The following is a 15,737-nucleotide window of genomic DNA, read 5'->3' on the forward strand; positions in this document are numbered from 1 at the left end:
TTAATACTAACTATATATCTTCTGGTTTCAGGTGAATTAATAAGATGGGTCGTCCAAAAAGGGGTGCTAAAAAACAGAGGACTGCGAAGGATGATGTTGTGGAATTTAAGGGACATATCAGTCCTAATGGTGAAGATGAGACACAGCACCCTACCGAAGTTGAAGAAGAGACACAGCACCCGACGGAACCAGTTATAGATTCAGTGACAGGAGCAGCTTCTCAGACAGCAGGCCGGGAGTTGAATGAAGACAACGCGGAAGTTGAGAATGAGTTCGATGAAGAAAGGAGTAATGAGGAACAAGGGTTAGGTGGAGATGCGATAGTGTCTGACAAGGCACATGATGCAGTTGGTGAAACGATGGTGTCTGAGGAAGCAGATGATGTAGTTGAGACACAACGTAAGAAACACAGAGGACCAACGAAGATGAAAAACATCGCCAAAGATCCAAATACGCGGGAACGTGTTGACTTCACTGACATGGGAGAACCTTGTGGTCCATGATCAGTGAAGTTATCTTCGTATCTGGGTCCATTGGTGCGAGAACATGTTCCTGTTGTCATAGATGATTGGAGGAAGATTGGAGAGGATCTGAAAACCGTTTTATGGAAATCTGTTCAGGTGACGTATTATTTGTTTTTGCTCATGTTGTTGTTAAAAACTGAAACGAAACCGTTGTTTATATTTGTTTCACTTTGTGATTCTGTAATTACAGGCTAGGTTTGAACTTGATGAGGAGTACCAAACGGCGGCTGTGATTAAACAGATGGAATGTCTGTAGAGGGCATCCAAGTCACGGCTAGTGAGCCAGATCAAGAAAGCTAGTAACAATCAAGCCAGAAATTTCCTACGACCCAAGAATGTTAATCCAGCTGACTGGCGTAAATTCGTCAAACGGAAAACCAGCCCAGCTTTTAAGGTATTCATATCTTCTTCTTTTTTGTTGTTATTTTGTTCTCGTCTATCGTAATAACATTCATGTTCAGGTGGTCAGTGACAAGTACAAGGAAAGAAGACTCAATCAGATACCTCACACATGTAGTCGTAGAGGAATGGTCAGGCTTACAGAAGATATGGTAAGTGTAATTCTTATACTATATGCATACTCATTAGTGCGTTTGATATGGACTATTGTATATCTTGTATAGAAAAAAGAAAGCGCAGAACCATCTAAGGTGACTCGACTTAGAGTTTGGGTAAAGTCCCGTACAAAAAAAGATGGTACACCGGTGAATACTAACGCTGCTGAGAAGATAGTAAGTTTTTTTCTATTGCTTTAAACAATGGTTTATTAGATGGATTTAGTTTTTATTTTACTCTGGGATTGTTTCTTGTATATCAGAGAAAGGCAGCTGAACTCGAGAGCGATGCTCCTTCATCCACGACAACGAACATAAGAGAAGATCTGCTATCTCAAGTTTTAGGACCGGATAATCCTGGGAGGTTGAGGGCAATGGGTAGAGGGATAAGTTTGACGAAATTAGCCTGCTTTCAAGTGAAGAATAATTGTATGGCTCAGATGCAAGAGCAGCAATTTAAGTTGCAACAACAGGTCCAGGACTTAGAAGCTGTTATTGCAAAGATGCAAAACCAGGTTCGTCTAACTGATACACTTGTGAATGTCTACAAGAGTTTGATTAGTGGCCGACTTAGGTGTTTGTCTTTGATGATTACAGAAACAAGAAGCTGAGGTTGGTGAAAATTCAGCACCAAGAGTAAGTCATTAAACCCTGATCAGTTATTCATTTATACTACGATATATTAAAATCTGCCCAGTAATTTGACTTTCATCAACAATGAACATTCTGCAGAGTGTGAACAAACGATCACACCCTAAGTGTGTCTTGGTAGATTGGTCTGGCAGTGATGACAATGTTGGCGAGGGCCGAGTTCTTTCCTCTGATCCTGAAGTTTTTCTGAATGGTATTCCCTTAGGACCCAACTGTGTTAAAGTACTGGTTGAAACCGCTGCCAAACCAGAGGCTTTTCTTTGGAGACCTGCACCAAATATGTTTACGGTTGAGCAAGCGGTGGGGGAAGTGATTGCATGGCCTGCCAACAGTTGTGTTGTAATAGAAAACGAGTTCATCATATCAGAAGATATAGCTTTACGGGTAATTTTTCTTCACTTTTAATCTTAGTAGATTTATTAATTTAGTTTTACATCTACCTAAATTTTTATATATGTTTTTTGTTTCGCAGAGTCCTACCTCATATTCTTTAAACAAATGCAAGATTCTGGATTGGGCTGGGAATGAGGGAGTTGTAGTTGCTGAAGGCCGCTGGCAATCACGAGAACCCAAAGCTTTGGTTAACGGACTTCCTCTTGGACCAGGTGCAGCTAAGGTGTTTTTGGATGTCATATTGGAGCCTGACACATTCCTATGGAGGCCTACAACAGAAATGACAATTCTTGGGGATGCCTTGAAGTCATTCGTCGCCTGGCCAGCAAATAAGATTGTCTTTCTGCCAACCTCAAGTGAAACAAGTTCGAAAACCCCTCCTGAGAAGTCTGCATCAAATCCTCAGTCTGTGACGCCTTCACCATCACCTCCTCGGAGATCTCCTCGGCGATCTCAAGTAAGTTTGTAGTCATTGTTTTTTGTGTTTTAATTTATCTTACATAAGTTACTTATAGATGCATTGCTCTGTTGTTCACATGACAGCATAACATTCTCAACCAAGTTGGAGCTGAAAATCAGAAGTGCAAGCTGATAGATGTCACCGGAAAAAAAGGGTCGTCGCTGAAGGACGGTGGGCTTCAAACGACTCAGATCAAGTCGTTCACTTTGTTCCTTTAGGACCTAAAGCAGTTCGTGTATGGGTCGACGTTGTCAAAGTCAAAGACGCTGCTGTTTGGAGGCCATCTTCAGAAATAGAGTGTATGGCTGATGCAATTGGATCTTCTATTGCTTGGCCGGAGGACAAAGTGGTCGTGTATTAGGATGAGGTAAGAGATGTTATCTTCTATTTCTTGGCCGGAGAAGGAATGTATGTGTAGTACTGATACCGGATTGTATGTTATGTTAAAGTTTGTATGAGCTGAGTTGAATTGGTGTGTATGGATGATGACGTTTTTTTATTAATGTGATACTTGGTTGAGTAATTTCTATCTTACAACTGTTAATTTGGTCACATAAACGATGACATAAAACAAGAGTCATAAAAGGATATTTTCTCCTGCTACGATAATATACATCGTAGCTCACAAAATGTGTTATCTAAAATTTTAGTACAGCAATAACTACCAGCTATAGTAATAGAAACTACAGCATTTATAAATGATATAATATAATATATTGCAGCACATAATAACACTCTTACAGATTTTTAAACAGCGTTTACAATATGCTATGAAATAACAACTTATCATAGCATACGAAAAAATGCTATTGTTTAGGGGGGGACCTATTATAGCTCCCGCTGTGATAACGTTTATGAAAACGCTATTAAACCTATATAATAGCGCTTTTCGTGTGTTATTAATGCCCAAATTTGTTGTAGTGAACCTTTCCTTTAAACCAGAAAAAGGTAAAAATAGAGAAAATAACACTAGACTGACTTTGGAACGAATGCCTGAGAAACTTTGGGGAATTAAGCAGCAATGGCTTTAGAACGAATGAGTTGATGAAGCCAACATGGACCACCACGAGCAATATATGATTGATGTTTCTGGTCACGAGTAAGGCACACTGCAATGGAATTCGACACTTGATTAGTATAATCAAGGCTCCAGAAATCAAAGGCTGTAAGCAAACTAAATATCGAACATAGTATAGGACTAAGCACTAAATATTCTGAGGATGAATTTTACCAATTTATTAGAGGTATCTAGTTACCTAATAAAGTTGATTAAACTCATACCATATGTAGTAAAAACAAAACAGATTCTAATAGCATTTGAAAACAAAAAGCAATCAACTATTGAAAAAAAGGAAAAAAACCTTAAATTTACTTCAAGTTTATAACATTTGCCAAAAAATACCCAAACTATTGACGCTTTCTTAATAATACCTAATGTTTGTTTGACTGTAACTTTTATACCCAAAGTTTCAAAAACCGTAAGTTTAACTATCAGTTTTTAATCATGATTAAATATTAAACAGAGACTCTAATACGACATTAAAAGAATTAAACACGTGGGTTTAATTTGTAGACAAAAAGACCAAAAATCCTGCCTCGACAAACATATCATCTTCTCTTTTGTTCTTCCCCAAATCAAAACGAAAACCCTAAATCAATTTTCCCCAAATTGATTTTCCCCAATTCAAAGCCATAAGTGTCTTTATGAAATACCCAAACTCTCTACTCTCTTGAATCGATATTAGTCCTTGAAATCGAGCTCCGTCCTCACGGCGACTTCATATAGTCATAAGAGGCGGTGATTATTGAGACTCGTAGGATGAGGTAAGGTTTTGAAATTTATAAATTTGGGCTGTAAACTGTGAATATTTGTATCGATTATGAATCTTGGTTTGTTAGTATATTGATAACACCAGATTTTGACCATATTTATGGATCACTTTCAGTATCTTATGCAGGTGTTTTCAATCAGTTTTAAAGGTTTTATAAGTGTTTTCCATGTTTTGGAGTTTTAAAAGACTTTTCAGGTTGCTTAGGCAAAACAATGCAAATTAGAGAAAAATTCACTTTTGGCTAATTTCGGACCGTTAGAAGTTTCACATCCGATAAAGAACCTCTCACCTTCAGATCAAGCTCAAATTTGGACACAAGATATAAGAGAGAACCAGCTTTCGAATGTAATTGTATTGGACGTAATCCAACGGTTGGATTATAAGTTATACCCAATTTACTAAAGACATGTTCTGCAGTCTCGCGAAAGAAGCAAGAGAAGGAATGAAGTTTGAACATCATAAGCCAACCATCGTGGTCAAGGAGCTCGTGACCGCGGTGAACACTATCCTGGCCACGCATCATAACCTCCACCCACGGTGAGCCCACATTTACCAGCCTTGGAGAGCCCTATTCTGCGACAAGCCTATTTTCGGTCCAAATGGCCTGTTTTCAAGTCCAACTCACTCTCTCTTCAAAGAAGCCCTAAGGACGACCAGAAACACTTGGAGACCTATAAATATGTATTTAAGAAGACCTAATTTCGGGTGTGCTCCTTTCCCCTTGTTAGGGAGGCACCTAACTTTTGTTTCTTAAGTTTAGACTAAGGAGATAGAGATTCTTCTCTTGAACATTTGCTGTTTCTTTTCATCTATCTATTTAGTTTATGCAATCTCTTTTACTTTACTGCTTTTCCATTTCAAAACTAATGATGATGTTGTCAAGCTCAGCCATGTCTGAGTAGATACTTTGTTGGGTAAGAGGACCATCAAAAGGGACCCCATGATCGATGACATCTAGGTTTTTTAGGTTAAAGGATTTTGATTTTAAATATGATTCTCCCATTCATCCAAATCTCAATGCGGTAACGTTGGAGTAGCTAACCAGTGTCCGATCCTAGGTTAAATCCGAACCACGAGAATGTTGTATCTGGGTTATCTGAACTGGATCTTATGGACGTCACCGCCGTAGGAGACGAAAGCTACTTACGAAGGATACGTAAGCCGAGATGGATACCGATCTGAAATGCATGATCTTGTTTTGGCATGAGTGCGAGAGTTAATTGCCATGAATGAGTGATTAGATGATTATGGTGATGAGAGTTGGCTAATCTTACAAGTGTTTATCCTAGTTTCAGAGTCATAGAAAATCCTTGCCTAAATTCCTAGTGTTTTAGAACATGAACCCTAAAGATGAACCCTAATACCCGACACATTTTTCATCTTTGTTTTAATCTATTTTTATTTCTTGTTTAGCTTAGTAGAAATCGTGACACCAAAACCCCACAAAAACCCCCATTGGTCTTTGACTTCGATTACTAATCCAGTTTGAAGTTTCTGCAAAAAAGGTAACTCTCCCTGTGGATCGATACCCTAAGTACTACAACGCACGACTGTGAACTTGCAGACACTAGGGTTTATAAATTTACAACTTCATCTGGGACCTCTTCAACCCTAGCAGCATCATATATCAATTTTGTGCTTAGATGAGGTATGAGATTTTTGAGTGATATCTCATGCTTCTCTTTTAATAATGCAGTGACACCATAAAAATCAATTTGCATTATGGAGGGCTTATGTACTTCAAGGATTCTAAGCGGCTAATACACAAGAGATTTGTGAAGAAGGGATTAATTATCGATCCAGATCTTGTGACTTAGAGCATCTTCGATGAATTTTGTAAAAAACATGACATAGGAGGCGGCAAGGTGGAACAACTATGGTATAAGCTGCCGCATGAGACTATGGACTCAGCGATGGCTATATTTTACCTCTCTTCTGATGAGGAATTAATGATAATGTGTGCTGAAGCTAGTGTAGGAGGCGAAGTCGATGTTTATCTTAAGCAAATTGTACTTCCTCCGACTGTCGAGAATGAGGAAAGAGAGAACGAAGAAAGTGTGAGTCAAGCCGTTGTCTTGTATCAAGGAATACAGGACGAAGGTGGTGAGTCTGATGGTGATGATATTGATGATGATAAAGCTCCTAAAGACCCATACCCAGAAGACTTCGCAAGAGGAGAAGAAGTTATAGAAGAAAGAGGCGATGATGAGAGATTTCAATCTTATGGCTGAAGTAAAAAATGAATATATTGCTAAGTTAAGTGAGGTGAATGATAGCTTTGGAGAGGATGAAAATGCACATAATGCAGATCAGAATGCTCTTAACTCTGAAGCTGAGCAAATTGCTCCGAATGCTGATGGTGAACACAGTGGTCCTAATACTGATGCTGAGGCTGAGTTCGAGAGACAGTGTAGGGATGCTGAACATCCAGATTCTGCGGAAGTTACAGACAACGAGTGGAAAGGGTTCAACAGAGTTGAAAGAGAGACTACAAGAAAGCATTACAGTAAAGAGAAGCCTCCATACTTGTGGTTAATAAAGACATTCAAGAGTGGCAATGAATTTAAAGAACAGTTGTTAAGATACGTTCTGAAGACAAACTATGATGTCTATCAAAACAAACAGTAAAGAGAAGCCTCCATTTTTTGGTCCCTTTCTACGTCTTCCTCTTGGTGCTTTTCTTCCTCCTCTTCCTCTTTATCCTTCGGACTCTATTTCTTCTCTTTTTCCTCGGTGTTCTCCTAAATTAGTTATACCAGTATTACTTAGTTAGTCTAGTTTTACTCAGTTATACCAATTTTACTTATTACCCAAAACAATATCAATATCCGTTTCCAAACATACCTACATTAGGGGAATGAGGATCCGTAGTGGGACTGCCTTCAACTTTGTTTTTGGTTACACTCGTATCATACAAAGACGACTTACCCTCGTCATCACTTTTATCGGCTCCACTTTTCACTGGTTCTTGATGGTGTCTCACCATTTCACGCAATTGACTTAGTGTCGGAGGAGCAAATTTATCTACAGTGGGGTTTCCAGTGGTCATCTTCATATGAGCTATTCTAGAGAAGAGCTTGATTGATTGAATTGCGATGAAGATGAATTTGAAGGCACGCCTTCCTTCCACTACGGAGGTAGGGATTCCGATTGGGGACGTTTCTCAGGTCTCGGCGATGATTGTTTTTTTTTTTTGAATTTATAAAGTTAAATAAATTAGAAGAAAAATTAAAAACAATAAATATGATAGATCCGACCCGATTCCATCGAATCTTCATATTGCCCGATCCAAATTGTTGGGTCTCTAATTAATTATGAATACTGTAATTGGGTTTTTAGATTTTACACATTATTATCGAATTAAAGAAAAAAATTTGATTATTAGAGATGGAGTATTCTAGGCATTTGTCTTTTAACCGAACCGAGGGAACCGAACAGCAATACTATAAAATATATCCGAATTTCAGTGGTTTGGTTTGGTACTAAACCGAACCGATCAGGTCTTCATTTATTTTTCTCCTATTTCCCTTAACCAATATATACCAAGTCGTTTAAGTGCCTTATTTTTCTTAATGAACTATAAATTACCTAAAATCAGATTGGTTAGTGTCGGATTTACTCAACGGATGCCAACCAAATTACTAATAATATACCCCGTTTTAATTAATGCTAAATCATACATATTTAGCATATATGATTGTTATACAAACTACAAAATAGCATCAACTGTTTTTTCGATTCTTTTTTGTTGGTGTATGAGCATGGGAATATGTTAGCAGATTAGTCCAAAAGCACATTGATCTCAATGATCCTAAATAAGCCCAAAACTCAAAGAAAAAAAAAAAAAAGAGTTCAAATCTCAGAGAAACCAAAAATAGATAAATAAGAGAGTTCAAACACTAGATACGATCATCAAAAAGCAACATACAGTTAATATGTTTCACTCTTAATGATGTTTCAGATACATTAGAATTCTATTATTGTTAACAGTGCTTGGTCATAACCTGAATTTAAACTTCCTTTACTTGAACTTATGTTACTTATCCTTGCATAATCGGGTCTGTGAGCTCTGTTTCTTATGTTTCTAAGCATCATCAACTATAATTTCTCTAGAAATTTTGCGTGCCTGACAACAAACACCACTATATCAAACTCATGCCAAAGGTCTGGCCGTTGATCTCGACTTCCCTGATAGAGTCAAACTGGCAGCCTCTTCTGAATAGCTGTATTATGAAATCTTCCAAAACATACCGGGTTCAAATGACAAATTTTGAATCTGCGCAAACAAAAAAATATAATGAGCTTAGTTCCTGCGCCAAGCCTAAGGCTTTTGCCTCAGGCCCCATAAAATATAAATGTTTTGAAACCCTTGATTTTTAAAAATCTGTTGTATCAGCGTGGCTAAAGTGGGATTTTTGTACAAACGAGTTCAAATCTAAGTGTGATAATCTCTTAAACTTGAGTTATAAAGAGATGAAACACAGTCACACAGAGGATTTTCCTTTTTTAAACAAGAAAAAAATAAGTAAATCAAAATTCTGAAAAGGAATCTTTATTTTAAATTCCTCTGTGTGGATGTGTTTCATGTCATCTCTTTATTACATGTTCTCTCTCTTGTTTATCGTAGATTTTTTGAATAGTTATACGAAGATGAAAAACAATTAAGTTTGCCATGATGAACAAAACCAATCTGATTTTCGATCTTAGATTTCATTTTGTTTTTTTGAAAAGAAAATAAAATATAAATAGTATTGATAATCTCTTAAGATCTTTATTGAAAAAAGAAGGAAATATTATGTTTTAATTTTTTAAAATTAAAATTTGGTTTTGAATATATTAAATCGTTTGAGATTATATAATATGTTTTAAAAAATAAAAGGCCTCATTTTTTTAATTTTGCCTTGGGCCCCTATGAACCACAAATATAATCTTCAATGATGTGTACAACCTCTTATTGACTGCATCTACAAATTCAATAAGAAAAAAAGAAAAATATTTCCTCCGCCTCATGGCATTCTTCACTTGAGAATGATCCACTGCAGTAAATGAAATTATATTTGAAGTCCTCTTAGATAACGTACTGTATATGAGCATGATAATAGACATATATTACTCTAAAAGCACTTCGATCTCACACAAGTTCAAATTTGAGATAAAAAACGAAAACAAATAGAGTTCGATCTAGTACAAACCATAAAGAAAAAAACATGAAATGATTGTTTCACTACACTTTATGATGTTTTAAACACATCAAAAGAGCTATATAATCTGGCATGCCTGGGCACAACCTCAACTTAACCTTAGAGAAATTCAATGAGATCTTTCTTTTGCAATATGCTTTTTATGTGATTGATCCTTGCATCATTGGGTTCGAATAGCTTGCTCTTTGGGTTTCTCGGCTTCTTCAACGTTAACTTTTCTAGAGATTTTGCGTACCGGACAAAGAACTCCATTATATCAAGCTCATGCCCATGATTTTTATAGCCCATGATCTCGACAAACTTAATACTGTTCAAGCGGTAGTTTTGAATCTGAATTTTTTTCTTATGATGAACCTCCCAAAAAACTCCAGGTTCAAATGTGAAATCATTTATCTACACATAGCAAACCAAAGTTGTAATGGACTTAGTCCAATGGTAGAAGAGAAGTATTGTTTTGCTAGATTAATATACACACATATATATAGGTGGAGAGAGAGAGACTTACATCGATCAAAACCTTTTTGAGGTTAGGGCACTGATTGAGGAATCCAGCGATGACAAAAAGATTGCAAATTGATGGAGCTTTAAAACATATCTGAAATTCTTGTAAGTTCCCAAAACAGAAAGTCGGGTTTCTCATGTTGCCGTCTATGTACCTATACGTGAAAGCCTATACATATACATGTGAAAGGAAACATCAAAACTCACTTTAAAGCAAGAGTGAAAATTTATAATCAAAAGAAAAACACATGTGAAAGCTGCAGTCTATGTGTGATGAACATTCTCTATCATAAATATTTAGAGTTTGTGCAAATGATACCTCTAAAATCTAATCACTTGAGCTTTAATAATGATGCATGCTTAAAAATGAGTACCTAAACTCTTAAAGAATAAGATTTCTATCAGATTCTCTTTGTTTCAGTGTCAGATCTAACTGTACCTTATCTATGTTGAACTTCATCTCATCATTTCTACAGATCAAGTACTTTTTGTAATTTAATCAGATTCACCTGCTCGCTTAAGATTAACATAATCAGATTTTAGATCATCATAGAAACTTCATGTAGACGTCTTAGATAAACATTTTCCCAACTCGTGCATATGATCTCAAAATGATATCATAAATTCTACACAGCTATTATAACTCTTACAAAAACTATCTTATAAATTTATAAAAACTAGATTACAAAAAAAAAAAAAAAAACTTACCTCAAGAAAGATGTTTGTCGTTGCAAGGACCTGAAATCTTGTATAGGCTCTCATATTAGCCAGCAGCCCAGCACCATATCAGATGGATCGTAAAAATGCCAATCGTAACTCCGCTTATAATGGAAATTTGCCTCTTTAATTGCATAGACTCTTGAAAAGTCAACTTTCCTGACATATCCATAATACTTGAAGCATTTGAGAGTAGGTGAATCCAACTTAATGTCCAAGAGATTCCGCATAGAATCAACGACTAGCAACCTAAACTTCTTATGGTTTCTAGCGTTGATGCTCAATATCCCATACATTTGACATTTGATTAGCTCAAACGTCTCGAGGTGGATGCAGTTGGTGAATATTGCATCTATCATCTCTTTTGTCACTCTATCAATTTTCGTTAGCACAAGTGTCTTCAATAACTTTAAACCCTTTGGAGAATTATCCGGTATTTTGAACTTACACCATCCTAGCTTCAAGACTGTTAGCGTCTCGATGGCCGAGAAATCAACCGGGATCTCGAAAACTGTATTTGATTTAGAGAAATCCAACACAAGCTCTTGAATGTTTTTACCAAGACATGTATTGACCCATGAGAGTACCTTGTCTTCCACACCGATGTGATTGAGAAGTAGAACAAATCGATTAATCTCCGAGTTGATGAAGCTTACAGCTCTTAGTTGACTGCATCTTACAGAATAGATTTTGCTGAAATCAAGATATCGGGACCGAATCTCTGTAGATTTGAACTTCTTGGATACAAAACGATTTCGTAAAACAGATTGAATTGGGAGACATACCGACATGATGTGGTCCACCAGGTCGTCGGGCAAAGTTTCAGTGACCTTTATCTTCTTATTCGAAGATTCTAACATTTTCACAATACTCTTAGAGAGAGCAGTGGATTCTCGCTATAATTTTCGGTGAGTTATATGCAGACTGGAAAACTCAGATTTTCTTGCCTTTGTTTTCAATTTTCTATTGAATGAGTTGTTTGCATGTATGGAGTGAATAATTATGGTACATTAATTTTATTTGTTTTTACATATATAGGGATACAAGCTGTACTTTCTATACTTTCTATACTTTTGTAAGAAACAGATTGGCTGTCTACCTTTTACCATATGTAAGATATTAATAAATATATATATATATATATTTATGCATTACATTGTGTAAAATATTAATATTTACATTAAAATATATATATATAATAAAAATATGTGAATATGTAATGAAAATTTGGTTTGTCCATAAACATATTTTTTGGATATATATATATAATAGCTATATATTAATTTTTATGTCCAAATATATTATATTATTTACTATTCTTAACCAATAAATTTAATTACATTCAAGAAGAAATGTTTGGATGTTTGTTAGTATAATTTGTTTCCATAATTTACATATAGAGTAGTTAGACATAATGTAGACACGTGTCTTGTTAATAAAAAAATGCCTTAAAATTTTGGGAAATTAGGTGGGATATTATGTTTCAGAGAACAAATTTGCACTATTATTTTATTCAGTTTAATGGGTGAGAAATTACCCAGCACCCCACACTCTTCTTTTATCAATGGTAGTCGATTTTTCCCTCTAACACTGCAAACTTTTGTTGTCTGACAATGTAAAACTTTTTGAACAGAAATTTCTCTTTCTTATTTACTGAATTTTCGTCTACATATACACATCTTTCTCTTTCTTGTATTTGAATTTCAAATTCAAAAAAGAACCCGATTAGTCTCTCGATAGGGAAAGCGGCCGATACGTGCCTCATCCGCACATACTGGTACCATTTCATACATGTACTTTTGTGCTGTGCCTACACGTTCCTGTACTTCATAAATTGTGTAAATTGATACCCGAACCGTATTTTTTTTTGCCAAAACCTACATTGACTTTTGATCCGTTAGTCAACTCTGTTTAATTGTTAACGGTTGCTGACTCATCTGCCACGTTGGAACGGAACATTCGTATATAAATATAACAAAACGACGTCGTTTTATAAAATTCTGGAAAAAAAAAGAATTTGTACCCACTTCGTGTCGAACCCAACACTTTGAGGATTTAACAACACCAGAAACCACTAGACCAATTCGATTATTGGTATTTAACCGGGATGTTATATTATATATAGAAACGAAAACCTTTTATTAGAAAAAAGTAATACAACGTTGCTTAATTATAAAGGGCTTTTTAAAACTTGTAGCCTCGGGTATTCGAATCCAGCTACTCAATCACTAAACCAATGCCGAAACGGCGAAACCAATAGACCAATTCGATTAAATGGTATTCAATCGATAGGTTATAGTATATATATACAAACGAAAACCTTCTATTAGAAAAAATGAAAACGACGCTAAAGTTAGAAATGACTTTTTAAGAAATCTCATCTTCTTCGTCGAGCTTTGTCGAAAATTTTAAACCCAAAATCAATCAAACTTCACTATAGAAGCGTTGGGCATACCTGGATTTGCGGACGAAGCCTTGTGACTCGATGACGATGCCTAATTTCGAGTTTTTCCCCAAATTTTAAACACAGAGCTCGACAAAGCTCAACGAAGAAGATGAGATTTCTAAAAAAGTAATTTATAACTTAAGCGACGTCGTTTCGTTTTTTTCAATATAAGATTTTTGTTTGTTATATATACTATTACCTTTCGATAGAACACCAATTAATCCAGTTGGTCTTGTGGTTTCGGAATTGGTTTAGTGATTGAGTGGCTGGGTTCGAAATCCCGAGGCTACAAATTTTTAAAAGCCCTTTATAACTAAACAACGTCGTATTCATCCTTTTCTAATAAAAGGTTTTCATTTCTATATATAATATAACATCGGCATAAAATACGATTAATCGAATTGGTCTAGTGGTATCGGTTATGGTTAAATATTTGAGGTGTGGGATTCGACTCCTGGTGGCTACAAATTTTTTTTTCCCTGAATTTAACAAAACGACGTCGTTTCGTTAAAGTTTTTTTTTCCCAACAAAACGACGTCGTTTCGTTATATATGAATATTCAACGTGGCAGATGAGTAAGCAACCGTTAAAAATTAAACAGAGTTGACTAACGGATCAAAAGTCAATGTAGGTTTTGGCCAAACAAATACGGTTCGGGTATCAATTTACACAATTTATAAAGTACAGGCACGTGTAGGCACAACACAAAAATACAGGCATGAAATGGTACCAGTACGTGCAGTGGAGGCACGTATCGGCCGCTTTCCCGTCTCTCGATATCCTCCAGATTTGCTCTCTTTTTTTTCCTCCGAAGCTTCTTCGACGGTAAAACTCACCACATCGAATTCACCACATCGATATCCTCGAATTCACTATCATCCATATTTTTCTGGGTAAGGTCATTTTTCCACTAAATTTCATCTTTGTAATTTTAGATCTACCATTTTGATGATTCTTAGAAGCTCATAAACTAGTTCACGGCCAGATCTACATTCTGATTCAGTTCTGTATAGGTATTCCCATACCTTTAAATAGTCAACTAACAATATCTGGCTACCGATTTTACAGCATGGCCAACATTCCAGTACACAACACTACAACCTCCGTAAATGATGTTCTTCTCCAGATTCAGGATGTTCTGCTCGATATTTTGCTACAAGTAGCTAAAAAGCTCCGAAGGACGCTGTGTCTTTCGGTTGTTCATGTCGTACCTTAAATCGAATTCTGAAAAATCCTGCTGTCGTGAAGGTCATCAACATCGCCTCGTTCGTTAAAGATCCCACTTTAATGAATCGATACCCTCTTTTCTTCGAGTCAGCTATAAAATCCGGGAACCCTATTGCATTGTATCTCCGAGGTATGTCCCGGGTCATTGTTGATTTCGATGTTTTAGGTTCTCTTACTTTCCTCAATCAGGCATCCAAGGGGGGTGTTGACGCGTCGACTCTAATGGCTGCAATATGTGCCACTGCATGTGGTCACTACCCGTTCGGATTAGAGATGTTAGACCGTATAGATCGGTGGAGAAACCGCATGGGCCACATGATTCAGATTGGTGATGAGGTGATGGACACAGCAAAATTAATGGTAGTTGATGACCGATGCAAGTTGCCTCAGGTCTTGACTGATTTTCCCAGATGCCGTTGGAAACATCACCTCATTTGCTGCGAGCTATGCTACTTGTACACCCAGTACCAAACTGCCAGATTCGTGTTCGATCCAAGCTGTTAGATTTGTCTTCAATTCCTTATGGTCTGTTGCTTATATGTACTACGTTGTAGTAGTCTTTTTTTTTGTACCAGCTACTAATATTTGACTATGTAATGTGTTCTCAGTAAGGACGTTGTATGTTCTCGTTGGTCTAGTGTACTTCATTGGTTTGTGAACCAGGTCTTTTAATTATAGTATTATATGTACCTATTTGTAGTCGATTACTTTTTTGTTTTAATAGTCCTCTGTGATTCGTTAACTATTCGGACGGAATCAGGGAATATATCTTAAGTACCATTATCGAAAGTCAAAAATACACCTATTTTCTGTTCATCATAGACTCTTTGAGTAACACTAACATAGCGGTTTCTTCTTTGAGCGTGACAACTGCTTTTTGCTTTGGGAACCGCTAAAAATTGAATTTAAACCAAAAACTTATTCCAACCATCATTTCAAGTCTGCAAAACATTTCCTCTCCTTTATTTTCGCAGACGAACCCACAACCGTTTCGTCGTCTTTCTTTTCGATTCATTTTCCTCTTCTTTTTTCATCTAATTCAATAGTTACTCTCCCAGAATTTCCAAAACCTAATTAGAACCAAGTCTGCACTTCATCTACACTGCGCCGTGAACACATCATCATCTTCTCCTGTTACCAGCGTAAGTCCTTATCTATCGTCCAGTTCGAAATCATCTACACACTCTATTTTCCATTCGAAGTCCTCTCTGCACTTAAATTTTTTTTTTAT

General features: G+C 36.4%; 1 long non-coding RNA gene and 1 pseudogene across 1 annotated transcript; both read right to left on the minus strand.

Annotated features, from left to right (window-relative positions):
* Positions 1-6,915: 6,915 nt before the first annotated feature.
* Positions 6,916-7,604, minus strand: LOC112081912. The gene is made up of 2 exons (XR_002896799.1): positions 7,259-7,604; positions 6,916-7,155 (listed from the first exon to the last, which is right to left on the minus strand). It is a non-coding gene; the product is annotated as an uncharacterized LOC112081912 (long non-coding RNA).
* A 776-nt stretch (positions 7,605-8,380) lies between these two features.
* LOC18009745 lies at positions 8,381-11,693 on the minus strand (annotated as a pseudogene).
* Positions 11,694-15,737: the final 4,044 nt, after the last annotated feature.

The sequence above is a fragment of the Eutrema salsugineum genome, unplaced genomic scaffold (genome assembly GCF_000478725.1).
Source record: "Eutrema salsugineum unplaced genomic scaffold, Eutsalg1_0 scaffold_8, whole genome shotgun sequence".
In the NCBI taxonomy this organism is placed as follows: domain Eukaryota; kingdom Viridiplantae; phylum Streptophyta; class Magnoliopsida; order Brassicales; family Brassicaceae; genus Eutrema; species Eutrema salsugineum.